Source organism: Mustela nivalis (assembly GCF_964662115.1).
Source record: "Mustela nivalis genome assembly, chromosome: 8".
NCBI classification, from domain to species: domain Eukaryota; kingdom Metazoa; phylum Chordata; class Mammalia; order Carnivora; family Mustelidae; genus Mustela; species Mustela nivalis.
This window is the reverse complement of record NC_139027.1, coordinates 99,098,562-99,123,210: the sequence shown is the minus strand read 5'-3', so window position 1 is coordinate 99,123,210 and position 24,649 is coordinate 99,098,562. Positions and strand designations below refer to the sequence as shown.

At 40.3% G+C, this 24,649-nt stretch overlaps 1 long non-coding RNA gene across 3 annotated transcripts in view; it reads left to right on the top strand.

Annotated features, from left to right (window-relative positions):
- Positions 1-24,649, top strand: part of LOC309872129 — an 88,431-nt gene that overhangs the window by 24,299 nt on the left and 39,483 nt on the right. The window contains exons 2-3 of one of the 3 annotated variants that reach the window (XR_014315681.1): positions 16,214-16,326; positions 16,842-17,015. The exons of 1 other annotated variant lie outside the window; for it this stretch is intronic. This is a non-coding gene — a long non-coding RNA (uncharacterized lncRNA). The remainder of the gene's footprint in view (positions 1-16,213; positions 16,327-16,841; positions 17,016-24,649) is intronic. One more of the 3 variants, XR_014315682.1, reaches the window with a different exon arrangement.

The window sequence follows — 24,649 nt, the reverse complement described above, 5'->3', positions numbered from 1 at the left end:
ATGCAAACTGGTGCAGCTACTCTGGAAAACAGTATGGAGGTTCCTCATAAAGTTAAGAATAGAGCTACCCTGTGACCCAGCAATTGGACTACTAGGTATTTATCCAAAGGATACAAACATAGTGATTCGAAGGGATGCATGCTCCCTGATGTTTATAACAGCAATGTCCACAATAGCCAAAATATAGGAAGAGCTCAGATAGCTGTTGATAGATGAATGGATAAAAAAGAATATACATATATTCTTTTATATATATATATATATATATATATATATATATATACATACATATATATTCTTTTTTATCCATTCATCTATTCATTTTATCCATTCATCTATAATATTTCATCATATATAATGAAATATTACTCAGCCACCAAAAAGAATGAAATCTTGTCATTTGTAACCATGTGGCTGGAACTAGAGGATATTAGGCTAAATAAGTCAGAGAAAGGAAAATACCATATGATTTCACTCATATGTGGAATTTAAGAAACAAAACAGATGAACACAGGGAAAGGGAAGGAAAAAGATAAGAAGAAAAAAGAGAGGGAGGTAAACTGTAAGAGACTCTTAACTCTAGGGAACAAACAGGGTTGCTGGAGGTGGGGTGGGAAGATGGGGTCACTGGGTGATAGGCATTAAGGAGGGCACTTGACGTACTGAGTACTGATTGTCATATGCAACTGATGAATCACTAAGTTCTCCCTCTGAAACTAATAATACACTATGTGTTTTCTAAATTGAATTTAAATTTTAAAAACCTCTCTTTTTTATTTATTTAACGCCAAACTGTGGAAAGAACCAAGATGCCCTTCAACGGACAAATAGATAAGGAAGATGTGGTCCATATACACTATGGAGTATTATGCCTCCATCAGAAAGGGCGAATACCCAACTTTTGTAGCAACATGGACGGGATTGGAAGAGATTATGCTGAGTGAATTAAGTCAAGCAGAGAGAGTCAGTTATATGGTTTCACTTATTTGTGGAGCATAACAAATAGCATGGAGGACATGAGGAGTTAGAGAGGAGAAGGGATTTGGGGGAAACTGGAAGGGGAGGTGAACCATGAGAGACTATGGAATCTGAAAAACAATCTGAGGGTTTTGAAGGGGCGGGGGTGGGAGGTTGGGGTACCAGGTGGTGGGTATTAGAGAGGGCACAGATTGCATGGAGCACTGGGTGTGGTGCAAAAATAATGAATACTGTTATGCTGAAAATAAAAAATAAATTTAAAAAATTAATTTTTAAACTTTTTCAAGTTTTAATTTGCTTTCCAATATAGTTAGCGTGCAGTGTCATATTAGTTTCAGGTGTACAATATAGTGATTCAACAACTCCATACATCCCCTCGTGCTCATCACAACAGGTGCACTGCTTAATCCTCATTAACTATTTCCCTCTTCCCCCTACCACCTCACTTCTGGTAACCAGCAGTTTGTTCTCTGTAGTGAAGAGTCTGTTTCTTGGTTTTTCTCTCTCTTTCTCTCTTCCTTTTGCTCAGAAAATCTCCCTCTTTAAAACTCTGGGATGTATGACTAAAGGTGCTTGGGAAAAGTGGAGCCTTTGGTAGTGCAAAAGTGGGTTGCGATAGTGAATTTCACCTGTGTGGATGTGGAGCCAAACCTGGTGATACTGGGATGCCCTAATGATTCCTTGGATGGGAACTTCCCACTGAGAGTGGGGCTTTATCTCTAAGTGGAAGATTTGTGGGTTAAAGTTCATTAGCTTCAAAATAAATTCGTCTTTGCCAGAGTCCAGTACATTTCTCTATGTATTCAGGTCTTCCCTTTATGGCCTTTGGTAAAATTCTGTAGTTTTCTTCCTATAGGTTTTGAATTTTCTTATTTATTTCTATTTCTAGACATAATAGTTGTTGTTTCACTATAGACTGGATTCTTTCTCTTTTCCTTCCTTCCTTCCTTTCTCCTTTCCTTCCTTCCTTCCTCCCTCCCTCCCTTCCTTCCATCCTCTTTTGAGAGTAATAGTTTGAACTTAATTAATTTCTGCATGCTTATTTTATCTTAAGCCACTTTGCTCATTTAATTCTCATTTAGATAAAAAAATTTGCCAATTAATTTTAGATTTTCTACATAATCATATCATATGCAGAACACAACAGTTTTCTTTTTCCTTGTATTGTTTGTTTTTCCTCTTCTTCTTTATTTATTTGTCTGGGTTGACAAATATTTTCAGTAGAATATTGAATGGTTAGGGTAGTAGTAGTAGTTGGCATTGTCCTTTTAATGCTTTATCATTAAACATGATGCTTGTTGAAGAGTGCTATAAAATAGAAGTTGGCATGTTTTCTTTGATGACTAATTTGCTAAACATTCTTTAAAAATTACAAATTGGGGGGGCGCCTGGGAGGCTCAGTGGGTTAAAGCCTCTGCCTTTGGCTCAGGTCATGATCTCAGGGTCCTGGGATCAAGCCCTACATTGAGTTCTCTGCTCTGCAGGGAGCCTGCCTCCCTTCTCTGTCTCAGCCTGACTCTCTGACTACTTGTGATCTTTGTCAAATAAATAAATAAAATTAAAAAAAATAAAAATAAAAATTAGAAATTGGTTTTAATTTTATCAAATCATTTTGATCTCTATTAAGATTATCATATTGGTTTCTAATAAAATATATTAAAGCAATTATATATAAATATATATTTATATATGGCATAATATTAAGGGTATCCCATATTAAAGCAATTCTTAACATAAACAGCTTTTTAAACAAGATTTTATTTATTTATTTGACAGAGAGAGAGAGAGAGATCATAAGTAGGCAGAGAAGCAGGCAGAGAGAGAGGGGGAAGGAGGCTCCCTGCGGAGCAGAAAGCCCAAAGCAGGACTAAATCCCGGGACCCTGAGATCATGACCTAAGGCAAGGCAGAGGCTTAACCCACTGAGCCACCCAGATGCCCCCATAAATAGCTTTGTAAAAACAATTTTGAATTAATCTTGGATTCTTTTTTTTAATAGCCACATATCTTTTTTTTTAAAGCTTTTATTTATTTATTTGACAGACAGAGATCACAAGTAGGCAGAGAGGCAGACAGAGAGAGAGGAAGGGAAGCAGTCTCCCTGCTGAGCAGAAAGCCCAACTTGGGGCTCCATCCCAGGACCCTGAGATCATGACCTGAGCTGAAGGCAGAGGCTTTAACCAACTGAGCCACCCAGACACCCCTAATCTTGCATTCTTTTTTTTTTTTTGGAGATTTTAATATAATTTATTTACTGGTTTAACTAATTTTTTAAAATTTTTTATTTTTTATAAACATATATTTTTATCCCCAGGGGTACAGGTCTGTGAATCACCAAGTTAACACACTTCACAGCACTCACCAAAGCCTATACACTCCCCAATGTCCATAATCCCACCCCCTTCCCCCCATCCCCCTCCCCCCAGCAACCCTCAGTTTCTTTTGTGAGATTAAGAGTCACTTATGGTTGGTCTCCCTCCCAATTCCATCTTGCTTCATTGATTCTTCTTCTACCCACTTAAGCCCCCATGTTGCATCACCACTTCCTCATATCAGGGAGATCATATGATAGTTGTCTTTCTCTGCTTGACTTATTTCGCTAAGCATGATACGCTCTAGTTCCATCCATGTTGTCGCAAATGGCAAGATTTCATTTCTTTTGATGGCTGCATAGTATTCCATTGTGTATATATACCACATCTTCTTGATCCATTCATCTGTTGATGGGCATCTAGGTTCTTTCCATAGTTGGGCTATTGTGGACATTGCTGCTATAAACATTCGGGTGCACATGCCCCTTTGGATCACTACGTTTGTATCTTTAGGGTAAATACCCAGTAGTGCAATTGCTGGGTCATAGGGCAGTTCTATTTTCAACATTCTGAGGAACCTCCATGCTGTTTTCCAGAGTGGCTGCACCAGCTTGCATTCCCACCAACAATGTAGGAGGGTTCCCCTTTCTCCACATCCTCGCCAGCATCTGTCATTTCCTGACTTGTTGATTTTAGCCATTCTGACTGGTGTGAGGTGATATCTCATTGTGGTTTTGATGTGTATTTCCCTGATGCCGAGTGATATGGAGCACTTTTTCATGTGTCTGTTGGCCATCTGGATGTCTTCTTTGCAGAAATGTCTGTTCATGTCCTCTGCCCATTTCTTGATTGGATTATTTGTTCTTTGGGTGTTGAGTTTGCTAAGTTCTTTATAGATTCTGGACACTAGTCTTTTATCTGATATGTTGTTTGCAAATATCTTCTCCCATTCTGTCAGTTGTCTTTTGATTTTGTTAACTGTTTCCTTTGCTGTGCAAAAGCTTCTGATCTTGATGAAATCCTAATAGTTCATTTTTGCCCTTGCTTCCCTTGCCTTTGGCGTTGTTCCTAGGAAGATGTTGCTGCGGCTGAGGTCGAAGAGGTTGCTGCCTGTGTTCTTTTCAGGGATTTTGATGGATTCCTTTCGTACATTGAGGTCCTTCATCCATTTTGAGTCTATTTTTGTGTGTGGTGTAAGGAAATAGTCCAATTTCATTTTTCTGCATGTGGCTGTCCATTTTCCCAGCACCATTTATTGAAGAGGCTGTCTTTTTTCCATTGGATATTCTTTCCTGCTTTGTCAAAGATCAGTTGACTGTAGAGTTGAGGGTCTATTTCTGGGCTCTCTATTCTGTTCCATTGATCTATGTGTCTGTTTTTGTGCCAGTACCATGCTGTCGTGATGATGACAGCTTTGTAATGGAGCTTGAAGTCCAGAATTGTGATGCCACCAACGTTGGCTTTCTTTTTCAATATCCCTTTGGCTATTCGAGGTCTTTTCTGGTTCCATATGAATTTTAGAATTATTTGTTCCATTTCTTTGAAAAAGATGGATGGTACTTTGATAGGAATTGCATTAAATGTGTAGATTGCTTTAGGTAGCATAGACATTTTCACAATATTTATTCTTCGAATCCAGGAGCATGGAACATTTTTCCATTTCTTTGTCTCTTCCTCAATTTCTTTCATGAGTACTTTATAGTTTTCTGAGTATAGATTCTGTGCCTCTTTGGTTAGGTTTATTCCTAGGTATCTTATGGTTTTGGGTGCAATTGTAAATGGGATTGACTCCTTAATTTCTCTTTCTTCTGTCTTGTTGTTGGTGTAGAGAAATGCAACTGATTTCTGTGCTTTGATTTTATATCCTGACACTTTACTGAATTCCTGTACAAGTTCTAGCAGTTTTGGAGTGGAGTCTTTTGGGTTTTCCACATATAGTATCATATCATATGCAAAGAGTGCGAGTTTGACTTCTTCTTTGCCAATTTGGATGCCTTTAATTTCTTTTTGTTGTCTGATTGCTGAGGCTAGGACTTCTAGTACTATGTTGAATAGCAGTGGTGATAATGGACATCCCTGCCGTGTTCCTGACATTAGCAGAAAAGCTTTCAGCTTTTCTTCATTGAGAATGATATTTGCAGTGGGTTTTTCATAAATGGCTTTGATAATATTGAGGTATGTGCCCTCTATCCCTACACTTTGAAGAGTTTTGATCAGGAAGGGATGCTGTACTTTGTCAAATGCTTTTTCAGCATCTATTGAGAGCATCATATGGTTCTTGTTCTTTCTTTTATTGATGTGTTGTATCGCATTGATTGATTTGCAGATGTTGAACCAACCTTGCAACCCTGGAATAAATCCCACTTGGTCGTGGTGAATAATCCTTTTAATATACTGTTGAATCCTATTGGCTAGTATTTTGGTGAGAATTTTCACATCTGTGTTCATCAAGGATATTGGTCTATAGCTCTCTTTTTTGATGGGATCGTTGTCTGGTTTTGGGATCAAGGTGATGCTGGCCTCATAAAATGAGTTTGGAAGTTTTCCTTTCATTTCTATTTTTTGGAACAGTTTCAGGAGAATAGGAATTAGTTCTTCTTTAAATGTTTGGTAGAATTCCCCCAGGAAGCCGTCCGGCCCTGGGCTTTTGTTTGTTTGGAGATTTTTAATGACTGTTTCAATCTCCTTACTGGTTATGGGTCTGTTCAGGCTTTCTATTTCTTCCTAGTTCAGTAGTGGTAGTTTATATGTTTCTAGGAATGCATCCATTTCTTCCAGATTGTCAAATTTGTTGGCGTAGAGTTGCTCATAGTATGTTCTTATAATAGTTTATATTTCTTTGGTGTTAGTTTTGATCTCTCCTCTTTCATTCATGATTTTATTTATTTGGGTCATTTCTCTTTTCTTTTTGATAAGTCTGGCCAGGGGTTTATCAATCTTATTAATTCTTTCAAAGAACCAGCTCCTAGTTTCATTGATTTGTTCTATTGTGTTTTTTTTGGTTTCTATTTCATTGATTTCTGCTCTGATCTTTATGATTTCTCTTCTCCTGCTGGGCTTAGGGTTTCTTTCTTGTTCTTTCTCCAGCTCCTTTAGGTGTAGTGTTAGGTTGTGTATTTGAGACCTTTCTTGTTTCTTGAGAAAGGCTTGTACCGCTATATATTTTCCTCTCAGGACTGCCTTTGTTGTGTCTCACCGATTTTGAACCATTGTATTTTCATTATCATTTGTTTCCATGATTTTTTTCAATTCTTCTTTAATTTCCCGGTTGACCCATTCATTCTTTAGAAGGATGCTGTTTAGTCTCCATGTATTTGGGTTCTTTCCAAACTTCCTTTTGTGGTTGAGTTCTAGCTTCAGAGCATTGTGGTCTGAAAATATGCAGAGAATGATCCCAATCTTTTGAGTCCTGATTTAGGACCGAGGATGTGATCTATTCTGGAGAGTGTTCAATGTGCACTGGAGAAGAATGTGTATTCTGTTGCTTTGGGATGAAATGTTCTGAATATGTCTGTGATGTCCATCTGGTCCATGTGTCGTTTAAGGCTGATCTTTTGCTTGGATGATCTGTCCATTTCAGTGAGGGGAGTGTTAAGGTCCCCTACTATTATTGTATTATTGTTGATGTGTTTCTTTGATTTTGTCATTAATTGGTTTATATAGTTAGCTGCTCCCATGTTGGGGGCATATATTTAAAATTGTTAGATCTTCTTGCTGGACAGACCCTTTGAGTATGATATAGTGTCCTTCCTCATCTCTTATTATAGTCTTTGGCTTAAAATCTAATTGATATGATATAAGGATTGCCACTCCTGCTTTCTTCTGATGTCCATTAGCATGGTAAATTCTTTTCCAACCCCTCACTTTAAATCTGGTGTTGTCTTCAGGCTTAAAATGAGTTTCTTGGAGGCAACATATTGGTGGTTTTTTTTTTTTTTTAATCCATTCTGATACCCTGTGTCTTTTGACAGGGGCATTTAGCCCATTAACATTCAGGGTAACTATTGAGAGATATGAATTTAGTGCCATTGTAGTGCCTGTAAGGTGACTGTTACTGTATATGGTCTCTGTTCCTTTCTGATCTACCACTTGTAGGCTCTCTCTTTGCTTAGAGGACCCCTTTCAATATTTCCTGTAGAGCTGGTTAGGTGTTTGCAAATTCTTTCAGCTTTTGTTTGTCCTGGAAGCTTTTAATCTCTCCTTCTATTTTCAATGATAGCCTAGCTGGATATAGTATTCTTGGCTGCATGTTTTTCTCATTTAGTGCTCTGAAAATATCACACCAGTTCTTTCTGGCCTGTCAGGTCTCTGTGGATAATTCAGCTGCCAATCTAATATTTTTACCATTGTATGTTGCAGACTTCTTTTCCCAGGCTGCTTTCAGGATTTTCTCTTTGTCACTGAGACTTGTAAATTTTACTATTAGGTGATGGGGTGTGGGCCTATTCTTATTGATTTTGAGGGGCATTCTCTGAACCTCCTGAATTTAGATGCTTGTTCCCTTTGCCATTTTGGGGAAATTCTCCCCAATAATTCTCTCCAGTATACCCTCTCTCTTTCTTCTTCTTCTGGAATCCCAATTATTCTAATGTTGTTTCATCTTATGGTGTCACTTCTCTCGAATTCTCCCCTCATGGTCCAGTAGCTGTTTGTCCCTCTTTTGCTCAGCTTCTTTATTCTCTGTCATTTGGTCTTCTATATCACTAATTCTATCTTCTGCCTCATTTTTCCTAGTAGTGAGAGCCTCCATTTTTAATTGCACCTCATTAATAGCTTTTTTGATTTCAACTTGTTTAGATTTTAGTTCTTTTATTTCTCCAGCAAGGGCTTTTATATCTCCTGAGAGGGTTTCTCTAATATCTTCCATGCCTTTTTTGAGCCAGGCTAGAACCTTGAGAATTGTCATTCTGAAATCTAGATCTGACATATTACCAATGTCTGTATTGATTAGGTCCCTAGCCTTTGGTACTGCCTCATGCTCTTTTTTTTGTGGTGAATTTTTCCGTCTTGTCATTTTGTCTAGATAAGAGTATATGAAGGAGCAAGTAAAATACTAGAAGGGTGCAACAACCCCAGGAATATATGCTTTAACCAAATCAGAAGAGATCCCCATTCATGAGGGGGGAGAACGGGGATAAAAAGAGGTTCAAAAAGGAAGAAAGAAAAAAAAAAAAACAAAAGGAAAGAATTAAAAAAAACCAAAACGAATAAAGAAAAATATAAAAGAGAAAAAATATATATTAGATAAACTACTTAAAAAACGTTAAAAAAGAAAACGTAAAAGTTAAAAAAAAATTTACCAGAAGGCGAGAAAAAAAAAATGAAAAAGAAAAAAATTAAATTAACTGCAAGACTAAAAAAAAATTACAGGGAAAAAGCCATGAGTTCCGTACTTTGCTTTCTCCTCCTCTGGAATTCTGCTGCTCTCCTTAGTATTGAAACCGTACTCCTTGGTAGGTGAACTTGGTCTTGGTTGGAATTCTTGTTGATCTTCTGGGGGAGGGGCCTGTTGTAGTAATTCTCAAGTGTCTTTGCCCCAGGCGGAATTGCACCGCCTTTACCATGGGCTGAATAATCGGCTTGGGTTTGCTCTCAGGAGCTTTTGTTCCCTGAGCTCTTTCCGTAGAGTTCCAGAGGACTGGAATACAAATGGCGGCCTCTTGGTCTCCGGCCTGCCAGAGCCAAGAGCCCGGGGCCCCACTCCTTAGTGCTCCCTCAGAGAACAGCGCCCAGTTACTCGCGTCTGCCTGACCTCTGGCCGCACTCCGAGCTCACCGAGCCTGTGGCTGGTTCAAGGTAACCCTGAGCTGTGAGCTTACTGTTGGCTCTGTCTCTGTAGCCGGTTTTCCTCTTCCAATACCTGCAAGCTCTGTGACACTCAGACACCCTAGATCCTTCTGTGACCCTGCGGGACCTGAGGCCACGCTGACCCCGCGTGGGCTTCCCCCGGTTTCGCCTCTGGAGTGATGTTCCTCAGTGGAACAGACTTTTAAAAGTCCTGATTTTGTGCTCCGTTGCTCCGCTGCTTGCCGGGAGCCAGCCCCTCCCCCCGGGGTCTATCTTCCTGTCGCTTTGGATTCACGTCTCTGCCAGTCCTACCTTTCAGAAAGTGGTTGTTTTTCTGTTTCCAGAATTGCTGTTCTTCTTCTCTTCGATCTGCGGATGGATTTGCAGGTGTTTGCAATCTTTAGATAAGCTATCTAGCTGATCTCCTGCTAGCTAAAATAGTCTCAGCTTGCTACTTCTCCGCCATCTTGACTCCTCCCTCCCTAATCTTGCATTCTTAATATGATAGTTATTTGGACATATCATACTATAATTTAACACATATTGTTAAGTTTGATTGGATAATATCAAATTAAGATTTTTGCCCTTACATTCACAAGTCAGAAGAGTCTATTACTCTATTTTTTGGAATTGTTCTCCTTGATTTGGCTATCATTATTTTAGCTAGCAAAATGGATTAACTTTTCATTTCTTTCTGTTCTACTGACAACATCCTGTTCTGTATGTCTAGTTCTTTAATATTCTTACCCATAAATCTGTTTGGGATTGGTGTTTCTTTTTCTTTTCTCCTCTTTTTTTTCCCCCTTAGGAATAAAGATTTATCTGCCTTGTAATTTCTTTCAAGATTTAATATCTTCTAGTTTTTTTTTTTTTTACTTTTTCTTAAGCCAGTTTTAGTAATTAAAAAAGTCTCCTCTAGAATTCTATTTCCTTTTTTATTCTCCAATTTCTTTTATCTTTATTTGTTCCTTTCATTTATTACCTGTAGGTATACTTTGATCTTTTTCCAGCATCTTGAGTTAAAAATTTAGATGATTTATTTTTTGTCTTTTTATTTTTTATTTTTAAATTTAAGTTCAAGTAATTAACATATAGAGTATTATTAGTTTAGAGTTCAGTGATTCATCAGTTGTATATAGCAGTGCTCATTATATCACATGCCCTCTGTAATGCCCATCACTCAGTCACCCCATCCTCTTTTTTTTTTTTTTTAAGATTTTACTTATTTATTTGATGGACAGACAGAGAGCACAGCAGGGGGAGCAGCAGAGGGAGAGGGAGAATTAGGCTCAATCCCAGGACCCTGGGATCATGACCTGAGTTGGAGGCAGAGGCTTAATCAACTGAGCCACCCAGGAGCCCCACCCCATCCTCTTTTTCATTTTTAGATAAATGCAGGAATGTTGTAAGTTTTTCTTTGAGTATAGCTTAGTCGACATCTCATGTACTTCAATATAAAATATTTCATGGCTTATTAATAAAGAGTATATAATTTATAATTGATACTTAGTAGCAATTTGGATCAGTGTCTTAAAGTTTGAAGTAGTTCTTATTTTCATCTTTTTTCTCCTCCTAACCCTAATTTTTGTACCAAAAAAAAAAGAAACACCTTATTGACTAGATGACTTCTTCAAATTTGTTGATAATGCTAAATATTTAATTTTTTGTTGTTATTGTTGTATTGGACACATCAATAACTAATGACAGCAACTTGAAATCCTGTATAATAATAAGAGTGTTACTATCTTGTTTTGGGTTTGTCAGTTTTTGCCTTATGAATTTTGAGGCAACTTTATTAGATACATTCAAGTTTAGAATTATTAAATCTTTCTGGAGATGTGGATATTTTATCATAATGCTCTGGGCTTCTCTATTTCTAATGTTTTTTGTCTTTAAATCTATTTTTGTCTGCTTTTAACATAGTTTATCTGGCTTCCTTCTGATTAGTATTTACCTGACATTTATTTTTCCAACCTTCTTTCAGCTGTTACCTTTCTTTTTTCATATTTCTTATAGCCTTTAGCTTAAGTTGTAGATGTGGCTTATTAGTAGTGTAGAGCTGTATTTTGTGTTTTGTTTTATTTTAATCTGACCAGCTCCACTTGTTTGGTGAATTTCATCTATTCTTGTATGTTGTGGTTATTGAAACATTTGAACTTGTTTATTCTCACCCTACATTTTTATTTGACTTGACCCACTTTTTTTTAATGTTTCTTTTTTCTCCTTTATTGCCACTGATTAGATTGGGTAAAGTTTCATGATTTATTTTTCTTATTACATTTTTTCCCTCCTCTGTGGGTTTGTAGTTTATGCATTTATATAATTTGTGTATTTAATTTCTGTTTTATATTACATATTTTTATTGTTATTTTAATGAATCTCTAATTATTTTAACCAATATATAGAGGATAGAACAATGTCTAAAGCCCAGCTCACCTTTGGGGGAAATACAAATGGGTGGAGGAGAGTGCAGAATGTCCATGGGTCATAGAAACCTCTGACTAGAGTCCAAGCGGCAGGAAATCTCTGGAGTTTTCACAAGGTTTTAAGGAGAAGGAGGAGGAGCAGAAAGTAAATGAGACAGGCAAAAAGAGCAGCTGGGCAGGGCACAGAAGAGCGCAGAGCCTCAGAGGCATATATATTCACTTCTCATTGGGACACAGCTGACTGATTTCCCAGTGAGTGTATGTGAGTGTGTGTGTGTGTGTGTGTGTGTGTGTGTGCGCGCGCGTGCCTGAGTGTGTATATGCCTGAAAGTATGTGTGTGTGTATTTGTTGAGTGTATGTTTGTGAGTGTGTGTGTCTGAGTATTTGTATGTGGTTGCAAGTACGTGTGTGAGTATGTGTGTATGTGTGTGAGTGTGTGCCTGAGCATATATTTGCATGTGAATGTCTGTGATTGTGTGTCTGAGTGTGTGTATGTGAGTGTGTATATTGTGAGGGTAAACATGTGTGTGAATCTATGTATATGTGTAAATGTGTGCTTGTGTGTGCATGAGCCTGAGGGTGTGTGTGAGGGTGCATGTGTGTGAGTATGTGCCTGAATGTGTTTGCGTGTGAGTGTGTATATTTGTGGGTGTATGTATGCAAGTGTGTGAGTGTGTGCCCTGGTGTGTGAATGTGCCTGAGAGTATATGAGATTGTGCGTGCCTGTGAGAGAGTTTGAGTTTTTATGTGTGTGTGTTATGCTTGGCACTGAGGGCACAGAGAGGCAGAGTGGGAAGGAAGCCAGAAAGTACATCTGACGGTAAAGAAGGGCTTGTTTTCATGAATTACCAACAACAGTAAAGTTTGAAAGGAAAGAAGCTGGTAGAGGAGGCTGGCAAGTGTGGCCATTACTGTCACAGCACAAAAAATGTTAAAGGCAAGATGTGAATTGTAGGTTTTTTTCTAGAGACAAATGGGTCAGGAGAAATTGAATCTCCTTGGGTCAGGGGGTATAGGTTGATAGCAGTAGAGGCCTAGACAGGCCAGACTGGTGTAGTTTAAAAATATCTCTTCTTTCACAATGAAATCCTGGATAACATTATTTCTGAGATTTTTATCCTGTGCTATTGTTACTCTTTTTTTTTGTACACTATTAGTCCAAGAGTCAGTTTTTGACAATAGTTGTTAAAGAAGTTTGGGTCTCATCTCAATGTAATCTATACCCTGATTCAATTATAAACAGATTTCTAGGATTCAATAATGATTGTCCACATGGTGTAGAAAAGTAGGATTCAAATAGAATATTCTCTTGTTCAGTGACAGGAGTGCTAGTGACATGTCAGCTTATGAGAAACAGATATGGTAAAATAAAATACCCCATGTCTATTTTATTTCTCTTCACAAGGCAGAGTTATGAAATCTTTTCCTGAATGAACTGATGCACAAAATGGAGTTAGTGTGATTAAGAAAATATTATGTTTTTCATTTTAAACTGTATTTTTTGTTGCTTTTATCCCCATCTGTGTTGACGTCTTCCTACTCAACTCATGACAGATGAGTTTTTAAGGCCTGGACACTCTTCCAACACAAGGTAGCAGTTAAGTGAACCCGCCTTGAAATCAGATTGACAGGGACTTTAACCTACCATTTCCAGTCCTGTAGTCAAGTTGTTAACTTCTTTAAGTCCAGTTTTCTTCTTATTGAAAAAAATGACACTAATAATCTACCTCCTGTTTTTTGTGTGTGTGTGTGTGAGTGGACCAAATGAGATATAAAAATACAAGGTAGCATGGGATACTTAATGAGTACTCAATAAATATTATCTTTCTTGTTGCTCATGTCTGCAAAAGCTTAATTTCATCCCCCCCCTTTTTTTTCTTTAAATGCTGAAAGAAGATTGAAAATGGCATATCATAAAATGACATAGAACCATTTAGAAAAATGGGAAGGTATTTATATCTTTAGTCAGTGCTATATAAACATCTGTGGAAGCCAACAACATTGTATGTCCTTCAAGTAGGACATATCCTTCAAGAAGGATACTTGAAGTATCCTTCAAGTATTTCCTGCTGGGACGTGGTCTTGCCAAACCCCCTAGAGTCCCCCAAATAGTCTTTTCAAAGACTCTTGTCTCTATTGCTTAGGGCCATGTTCTGCCAGAAAGCTGCCTTCCTCAGTCAGGTCACTAAGTGTGACCCCAAAGAACAAGAACACCAAGGTATCTATCCAACTCTCGAAAGCTTTACTTGTGCTCCCAGCTGTGAACAAAGAGCCTTCCTTCCATGGTATTTTTGAAAGAAAGGAAGAGCTTTTCAGAAACCACACTTGAGTCCATGGCAGAGTGAAAGGGGCAGGAAGCATCAGGCCAATTTCCAGATTTCTCTCTGGTCCGGATTATTGAGATTTACATCCAACCTCTGGGACAGTTTATCCAAAAGCTGTTAGGATAATTTGGGTTTCACACAGAGTTACAAAAACATAGTATGAGCCTGATGTCTTTATTTCCTATGGAGTCTTGTTGAGGGAAAGCAAAGCACACTTGTGTCCCAAATCCTGGAGCAATAGGGCCCATAATGGAGAAATATGCCTGTCTCTCACCAAGACCAGATAGTAACAAAGAATAATCCCCTCCCTTTTTTTCCCACATTCATTTATGTAAGTTGGTCAAACTGACATCTACTCACCAGTAGATTTTTAGACCCAAGAGATATAGAATAATCTTTCTTCAGATGCTACCCCTGTTCTTATGAAATCCTTCTGTTCTTAGAAAACATCCATTCAAATAAATTAATGAGGCTACTGAAGGAGCGGAGGGGGCAGTACGACTCATTATATCAGAGACTAAGAAGGTTCACATAAGGGCGCCTGGGTGGCTCAGTGGGTTAAGCCGCTGCTTTTGGCTCAGGTCATGATCTCAGGGTCCTGGGATCGAGTCCTGCATCAGGCTCTCTGATCAGCAGGGAGTCTGCTTCCTCCTCTCTCTCTCTCTCTCTCTGCCTGTCTCTCTGCCTACTTGTGGTCTCTCTCTGTCAAATAAATAAATAAAATCTTTTTAAAAAAAAAAAGAAGGTTCACATAATTCTTAGCTCTACGGGGTGTATTAGTCTGATAGTGGCTGCAACACTTCTGTGTAATAAATTATCAAAATCTATGTCAGCAACACAAAACAACAATTATTAATATTTTCTTAATCATAGGACTGCAGATCAGTGAGTGAAGCTTGATTCCAAGTGTCTAGTGGGTTCAGGTTTCCTGCATCTGTCTCTAATGCTGGAGTAGGTGACTCAAGATGTAATCTTTTCATGGTGATGGTAGAAACTCAAGAAGGATGGGAAGGAACATGTAATGTTTCTTAAAGCCTAGGCTCTAAACTGGCACACTGTCACTTCTGCCCATTTCATTGGCCAAAGTACCTCACAGGGTCAGGCCCATTGTCAGTGGGTGAAGAAGTAAAGTCAGTTCACCATGACTCATGGCAGGAGTGGGAAGGAGGCAAGAGTTATGAACAGAGAATACAATGCAACCCACAGGGCAACTCAGGCAATGTCAGCCTAAGAGGATCAAGATAAACCTTACTTTCTTAGTACCTTGGGTGACATTACATAATCTAGCTAAATGACCTACAACCGAGGGGGAGATTGTGTATTAAAAATTCCAATCCCAGCAGCCTGAGATGCAGCCCAGGCTTATGAATTCTGAAAAACTTCTTCAGGAAATGTTTTTGCTCTGAGTGCCATCCACCATCCCAAGATATAAGCAATGCACTAACCAGACATCTTTATGGCATGCAAATCTATATTCTGTTGACTACAAGATAATAGAGCTTAAGGAGAATTCTCCCAGGTCACAATTTGGGAATTGTAATGTACCGAACAAATGGAGCCTGCTTGTGAGAGGAAATCACCCTTCAACTCCTCAGAGTTACTGCAAATGGGAAAGACTTTCATTTGAGGAGCACTGAAGAATTTGAAAGCAAGCCTACATCTCCAGACTTCATGCCCCACCCCGCCCCCATCCCCCACTGTGTATCAGCTGAGAGCAGGCAGACACAGAGAATGATGTCACATGGCATGACTAGCACTGGAAGCTGGCTTTCCCTCTCTCGTCTTATCATTTTTGTGTAATAACAATACGATGGCATTTTGGATTTAGATGCAAATGACATTTGCATTTTGGTATAAACTTCTTGGTTTTCCTTTCACAAATTTTGTTCATAAGAATTTCCTCCCAGAGTGACAGTGATTGGCCAATCCCCTCCTGCTCAGCCGCTCATGAACCACTGACTTCACTGCAGCCATGGACGGTGACATCTTAGCAGAGGTCAGTCACATGGGCTGGGATCTAGTGTTTGGCTGCCACATGTCATCCAAGTGGCTTTGGGCTTGTTGGCAAGTCATCACTTCAGCTTCTCCATGGAGGAAATATCCTCTTTAGTGTGTCCATGAAAGATCAGTAAGGACACAGACAGAGATGGAACACTTACTGTGCCAGGCATTGAGGATGCAGAGAAATAGGAGGTTTCTGTCCCTGTGACGCCTTAGTTTAGTGGAACATACTGAATTGTAAAGACATAATTTCCTTATTTTTTATTTTATTTTATTTTTTAATTTAATTTTATTTTTTCTAATAACTTTGTTTTTATGTTACATTAGTTGTTATACAGTACATCATTAGTTTTTGATGTAATGTTCCATGATTCATTGTTTGCAGATAACACTCAGTGCTTTTCAAAAGAATGTGACAAGATGTGATGAGCACACAACTATTCTGAGTTGTTGTCTACACAGTTTAAAAGATGATTACCCTATTCACACCGAGTCTGGGTATTTATTTATTTATTTTTAATATAATTAATTATTTATTTATTTGAGAGAGAGATAGAGAGAGATAGAGAGAGATATTGCACAAGCAAAGGTAGGAACAGAGGGAGAAAGAGGTAGACTCCCCATTGAAAAAGGAGTCCATTGTGGGACTCAATCCCAGAACCCTGGGGTCATGAACTGAGCCAAAGGCAGATGCTTTACCTCCTGAGCCACCCAGGCACCCTGAGACTGGGCATTTAAATAAAGATTTGAGTTTAGGATTTTTGTCATAAGTTCTCACTTTGCTATTCCTGGGGCACCTTTGAAAAGAAGCATTTAAATTTGAGCCCACAGCAAGTTAGTGACCTCTGCCTCAACCACCTATAAGTAGTAGGTGCTAGCTGCCTTTTCTCCATCTCCTGCTTGCTAGTGACCTAGGAGAGAGGACTGCCATTCCCTGGCTCACTGTGTGCCCCCGCCTGCCCCATTCTGGGATCTGTAAGGAATACCTCTGTGACTTTATTTCCTTTATGAAGGTGCATTGAAACTGTGCCTCAGTCAAGAGACCTTACGGTTTTCACCTCACCCAAGTAGGAACTTGGAGGCTAAAGAGCTACCTGCCCATTCCATGTGGGTGAATTGTGCCTGCCCAGTCAGCAGGTCTTAATCTACATCAATTTAATATTGGCTGTTCCAAGCGTTTCTTAAAGGTAGGTGATAATTTCATTTTACAGATGACATTGCAACTCAGTGAGCAAGGGTCCATGGCAAGTTAAAAGCTGAGCTGAGGTTCCAACTCAGACCAATATTTGACTCCCAAGGTTTTGCTCTTCTTACCACTTGGCTCATGGAGAGTGAAGCATCCCATTTTGGGGGAACTTGGTACCCCCCAAATCTCATCTTTAACAGTCTCCTCACCTAACATAATTCTCATCTCTTACATTCATATCTTTGCTCTCTCTACTTGAGCAGGAACCATGTCTTGTAAGAATTTGAATCCCCTGAAGCAATGATATGCTAATGGATACTAGTAGACACTCAAAAATAGCATTAAGATAAACAAAATCCGAAAAATTAGAACTACTAACACAGCTTCAAAGAACATACCCTGCATTGCAAAGCCAAATGGAAGTGTGCTTGAGGTGATCAGTTGCTGTGTTTTTTTGGGGGGGGTCTGAATTGTCCCTGTTATTCTTCTCTTCCTGATCAGTGAGCACCAAGGGATGAAGGATCAGATGAAAAAATCAGTGTCAAAAAAATTAGCATTGGCCTGTGCGGTGATGAGCACAGGGTGTTATATGCAACCAATGAATCATTGAGCACTACACCAAAAATTAGTGATGTATTACAAGCTGGCTAATTGGACATAATAATAAAAAATAAATTTAAAAAATTAGCATCAAAAGCACATTAAAAAAAAGACAATTATCAAGTCATTTCAACTGTTCACAAAAAACGAAATACGTTCTTCCCTTTTCTTATTTTATTTAAAGTCCTCATTGACTTTTCTAAAGTCCCAGGTTCCACTTAATCTCAGTGCTGGTCAAGATAGCAGTCCTCATTCCCTAATCTTCTCTTTCCACCCAGTGGTCACTCTTTGAAGTCACAGAGAACGCCTTACACACAAGGAAGCCATTAGTAGAGTCCCAACCTATATAGCCTACCATAAATTAGAATGCTAAGGAAGGCTTTTCATCCACTGCAAAGCCACTCAGGCTGACTGCTGGCAGTGCCTTCCCATCGATGACAGGTCACCAAAGAGTTCTCTCTACACAGTTCATTTCTGGTGGCAGCAATATTCCTGTCTGACTTCTGAAGTGATTTTTGCAATGCACCCGACTGCCAGAGGCAGAGATTCTGGAATGAGAGTTTTAGCAGCAGTTCCTTGCCCCAGCTTGCCCTTTCTCTCTGCTGCAGAAGGGCTGGGGGTCCAGCCTTGTGTGGGGGCTCCCTTACTGCCTTTCTTCCTTGAACCGGCAACCTCACAACCTAGTTATATATTTACACTTCTAAGACTCCTGCTGTGTTTATGTGTTTCAGTTCAAGTTGATTTTACTTTTATATCTGAAGAAATGTGTTGAATTTATTGAAAAGTGTGAAGTTGGCATTTATTGTAATGATGAAATTGGTTTTCTTAAGAATTTCAAGTATGTCAAAGCATAAAATTTTTTTTTAAAGATTTTATTTATATATTTGACAGAGAGAGATCACAAGTAGGCAGAGAGGCAGGCAGAGAGAGAGAGAGGAGGAAACAGGCTCCCTGCTGAGCAGAGAGCCCGATGCGGGACTCGATCCCAGGACCCTGAGACCATGACCTGAGCCAAAGGCAGCGGCTTAACCCACTGAGCCACCCAGGCGCCCCATAAAATTATTTTTAAATAAAATGTTTCTATGAATATAAAATATCTACTGATTGTTACAACACAGTATCCAGAGGGTGGCAGATTCTAGGATATGAAATAGTAAGAAGATATTTGCTCATCTTATTCCCAGGTTAAATCTGGAGAAAGAGGGTGTGGTGGAATGAATGGTGAATTATTGCATTCTTGGGGAAATAGTTAGCTCTTGAGTCTCAGTTTCTCCATTTGCAAAATAAGGTGGGGATGAGTGGTCTATTTCCTTCAAGTTTCAATAATTCTATTCCTGTTTTGCATTCTCCCAGAAGCAGAGAGAAAAGTTGATTCAGGAGGTGATCTCAGGAAACTCTGTTAAGAGTATAGAAAGTGAGTGATTACCCCCAATGTTCATAGCAGCAATGTTCACAATCGCCAAACTGTGGAAAGAGCCAAGATGCCCTTCAACAGACGAATGGATAAAGAAGATATGGTCCATATATGCAATGGAATATTATGCCTCTATCAGAAAGAATGAATACCCAACATTTGTATCAACATGGACAGGACTGGGGGAGATTATCTTGAGTGAAATAAGTCAAGCAGAGAGAATCAATTATCATATGGTTTCACTTACTTGTGGAGCATAAGGAATAATATGGAGGACATTAGAAGAAGGAAAGAAAAGTGAATTGGGGCAAATTGGGGTGGAGAGAGAAAAACCATAAGAGATTGTGGACTCTGAGAAACAAACTGAGGGTTTTGGAGGGGAGGGGGGTTAGGTGAGCGTGGTGGTGGGTACTAAGGAGGGTGCGTATTGCATGGAGCACTGGGTGTGGTGCATAAACAATGAATCTTGGAACACTGAAAAAATAAAATAAAAATAAAATAAAGAGTATAGGGAAGTGAGACACAGAACACAGCGCATAATGGGTGTATCACCAGTCCATCTGTCTCCATGGGCTACTGGGTAAATCCATCTGGAGAACCCTGGAAAACAGTATGGAACACAATTAGACCTCAGGGAGCTGGGGTATTTGCACACCAAGTCCAGCTGGTCATTGTGAGGGCTATTCCTAAAATACACTTCTGGCCTGCCACATGGTGGAAAATGCTAGAGAATCCCCTGTGGTTGAGAAATGCAGGTGCTGGTGTTTGGAAGATGGGCAGCACTTCCAGAGGTGGTGGAGGTGTGGGGACATGGGTGGAACATCAGATTCTGTGCCTGCTAGATTCACCCTCCATACCTGCATGCAAGTTGTACCTTGTAGACAAATGGCGACTCTGTCTAATCAAGAAAGTCTTAGCAGAATTATAACCTGTATCTTTGTGGTAATTGCATAGTCTCATTTGGTCTGGTGGTTTTACTCAGAGTATCACAGGACACAGACATTGTGAATATACAGCCTTGTTGGCAAAGACATAAAAACACACATTCAGATTACTTTTTCTATTAATAAATTCATCTTATTCTCTCCAAGTCACCGTGTCTTGCTGTCATATGTCATTCTCACTTGGATTCTGATGTGCCTTCACCAGCAAGAGAATAATGGCTGGGAACAAGATAGTATTCTGAGAATGCCTGATTCCCAGGTGCCCAAGCACAGGGTGTCATGTGTGGAACACCTGGGACTCGTGGGAACGACATCCCACCCACCTTGAGCGTGGCTGTTGTGTGTACTACTTGTGGCTGATTGGATGGAACACCAGCAAAGGCATTTCAGGTGGAATGTTCTTCTGGACAATTGAATGAACTCCCAAGGCATAGAGAATTTGCTTCAAGTCAGATGCATCCCTGATGACTAAAAATCCCTGTCAATAATAAGGGGGAGAAAGATAGACCCAAGTTTCTAGTTCTTTTCATCTGTTTTTCAGTTTGTTAAGGGAATTCATTCATTGAGTCAACAAATCTCACTTGAGGACCTGTCCTACTCCGGCACTGGGGACGCAGCAGTTCAAACTGATAAAATCCCACCCTTATGGACCTTCATTTTTGGTGAGAAGAGATGAACACAAACAGACAAACCAGCAGCTAAATAAACACTGTGATAGGGGTGAGCAATGTTAGGGAAAGAGACGAGACAGGGTAGGTAGATGGAATGTAGAGGGCTTTAGGAGGAAAGATTTATCCAGATGCTGGCCATGGGATCCTGGCAGATAAAATGCCTTTGAGGCTAGACCCATGGGGATGGAAGGAAGGGCTTGGAGAGTCCAGGCTCACTGTTTTCCCAGAAGCCAGAGAACAGAAAAGCTCATAACCTGAAGCCAGGGTAAGAACCAGGGGTGGGACTGAGCAGGGGAGTTGAGGAATGAGTTCCTGGAGGTGAGCCTATCAATCATGCAGTGCCTGTGAGAATGTTGGCTCTCACCTTGAGTGATGTGGGAAGCAGAGGCCTGGCACTTTCTGATTTTGGTTAAAAACGTATGACTCAGGAGCTCAGGGGAAGCAAAGCTGGGGGAAGTAGCAATAAAGTTATAGAGACAGTTTTATGCCAATTTTGTTCATATCTCTCATGTGCAAAATCCTCTAGCTCTGTCTTTCCTACTGCCAAGGACTGAATTTATCCTTTCCAAATTCTTGTGTTGCTGTCCTAACCCCCTAAGTGGTGGTATTTGGAAATAGGGCATTTGGGAGATAATTATGTTTGAATGAGGTCATGAGGATGGAGATTTTATGATGAGATTGGTGCCATTAGAGGAAGAGGAAGAGACACCAGGGCTCTCTGCCAGGCAAAATACAGGGAAGAGGTGGCCCTGTGCAAGGGGGGATGAAAGTGCTCACCAGGAAGTGACCATGCTGGCAACTTGGTCTTGGACTTCCAGCCTCCAGAACTGAGAGGAAACAAATCTCTGTGGCCACCCTTCCTCTCTCCCTTCCTCCCTTCCCCTCCCCCTCCTTCCTCCCTCCCTCCTTCCCTCTTCCTTCCTTCCTTCCCTCTATCCGTCCCACCATCTTTTCTTCTTTCCTTCCCTCCTCCCTCTTCCTCCCTTCCTTCCTTCCTCTCGCCCTCTCTCCCTACCCCATAGCCAAGCATTTCTTTATTACTGATAGTATTTTCAGGAATTCACGTTCAAAGCATAAAAAAATGTCTTGTGAAGCCCATATAGATCCATCTGGAAGTAGAATGTGAGGCACACAAAGGAAATCTAGGATGGCCAGGAGATGTGTGGAGACCGGGTACAGGCTGCAGGTGCGGCGGAGGCTGCAGCTGGCTTTGTCTGATGTGGGGGCTGGGTCTTCCCAGGAGAAATGCAGCAAGGGCAGGCAGTCACTGTGCCCTGGACTTGAAACAAGCAGTAGATGCCTGGGGACTGACTCCTGTGCTGACAGGGGCATCCTGAAAACTGAGAGAACAGAAATCTCTCGTTTGCAGTTACATAGTCTGTGGTGCTTTGTGCTGGCAGCCCAAGCAGACTCATCCACGAGCCACTTGTATTCCTTTTGCCTAAAGTGGCTGGCAGAAGCCAGTGGCAGCAGGGAGCTCTCCAGCGAGTGGTACTTGGGGATTTAGGAAGACTGTTGGGTGGACAGAAGGGCTTAGAAGGGAGGCCACTGGGAGGCCAGCAGGGCTAGGTGGGCCCTGGGGAAGGGGCTGGGATTTCACCTTCTGTAGGAGGGGAGCCTAAGCCGAGGTTGGGGGAGGAGCCAGATAGTGATGTTTGTTATAAAAAGATGGTGCTGGCTGCTGAGTCCCTACTCCCACCCCCCCCCCCCCAAGGCAGGACTGCAAGTGAGGAGCCCAGGAGATATGGTCAGTCCCAGTGCAGACCCAAGACTTCAGTGGCCCAGAGGGGTGGCTACAATGGGGAAGGGGACAATGGAATTGGGGAATATTTTGGAGGTACAAAGACTTGTGGATTGAATGTGTGTGGGGGGCTGGGGGTTGTTGAGGGTGGAGACAGCCAGGTAGTGCTAGGTTCAGGCTCATGTAAATGGTGGGGTAGAATAGCAGGCAGGTGGGGTGAGAGTCGGTGACCACCAGAAACTATACAGCAGCTGGGTCACAGGGACATGGTCAGGATCAGATGCTGAGGGAATGCATGGAGAAATACCATGAGCCTGGGGCCCAGTGGGTAGCAGGAAAGAGTAACAAAGCAGAGGAAGTGGGGGTGGAGATGTGTGGGAAGGGAAGAGCCCTGGCTCAGTCTTGCTTGGGTTTCCTTGGACTTGTGCAGACTAGCAGTTGAGAAACAGAAATAAATGTCATGTGGCATCTGAGCCATGGGTCACTGCTATAATAACTACAGTCCAAGTCTTCTTTCTGAATTTAGGGTTTTTTTTTTTTAATTTTGTATTTTATTTTATTTTATTTTTTATTTTTTTAATTTTTTATTTTTTATAAACATATATTTTTATCCCCAGGGGTACAGGTCTGTGAATCACCAGGTTTACACACTTCACAGCACTCACCAAAGCACATACCCTCCCCAATGTCCATAATCCCACCCCCTTCTCCCAAACCCCCTCCCCCCAGCAACCCTCAGTTTGTTTTGTGAGATTAAGAGTCACTTATGCTTTGTCTCCCTCACATGAAAAAGTGCTCCATATCACTCGGCATCAGGGAAATACAAATCAAAACCACAATGAGGTATCACCTCACACCAGTCAGAATGGCTAAAATCAACAAGTCAGGAAATGACAGATGCTGGCGAGGATGCGGAGAAAGGGGAACCCTCCTACACTGTTGGTGGGAATGCAAGCTGGTGCAGCCACTCTGGAAAACAGCATGGAGGTTCCTCAAAATGTTGAAAATAGAACTGCCCTATGACCCAGCAATTGCACTATTGGGTATTTACCCTAAAGATACAAATGTAGTGATCCAAAGGGGCACATGCACCCGAATGTTTATAGCAGCAATGTCCACAATAGCCAAACTATGGAAAGAACCTAGATGTCCATCCACAGATGAATGGATCAAGAAGATGTGGTATATATACACAATGGAATACTATGCAGCCATCAAAAGAAATGAAATCTTGCCATTTGCGACAACATGGATGGAACTAGAGCATATCATGCTTAGCGAAATAAGTCAAGCAGAGAAAGACAACTATCATATGATCTCCCTGATATGAGGAAGTGGTGATGCAACATGGAGGCTTAAGTGGGTAGGAGAAGAATAAATGAAACAAGATGGGATTGGGAGGGAGACAAACCATAAGTGACTCTTAATCTCTGAATTTAGGGTTTTAAGGGCTGAACATTAAATTCTCTTTTTTAAAACAGAAGTTTCGAATATAGACTTGTTCGCCATTAGGAAAGTGTATCTCAAGATGACTCCTAAAGCCCCTTTCTTTCTTTTCCCTTTCCTTTTCTTTTTTTCTAGCAAGCTCTATGCCCAAAGTGGGGCTTGAACACATGACCCAGAGACCAGGAGTCGCATGCTCCACTGACAGAGCCAGCCAGGCGCTCCTCCTAATTCCTTTCAACCCTGAAATTCCAATGATCAGATACCAGAGCTTTAGCAATGCTGGATGTATATATTTCTTAGCCATAACAGTCCATTTCTTAGTTTAACCTTGTGAATTTTTTTCAAAACCAGTTTCAGAGGATTTTTGTGAATTTATGACATGTGCCATTGAATTTCTGACAGGTGAAGTCAAATTTTAAATCTTAGTTAAGGGGAAAAAAATGTTGCTGTTCTGTTGGCAGTGAACAATTTGCATATACAGGAGAGTTTGCCTTTGAAGACTATATATATATACACACACATACACACACACAAACACACACACATACACAACCATATATTCATATCAATTCATGAATTAATCATATTTCTTGAATTTAATTTTATGAGTTTCATATGTATATATGATTTCATAAATTTGATTTTTTTAAAGATTAATTAATTTATTTGAGAAGGAGAGAGAGAGTGCATGGTGGGTATGGGCAGAGAGAGAGGGAAAAAGTCTTAAGCAAACTCTGTGCAGTGTGTGGGGCCTGGACATGGGGCTCGATCTCATAATCCTGAGACCATGATCTGAGCTTAAACTGAGTCAGATGCTTA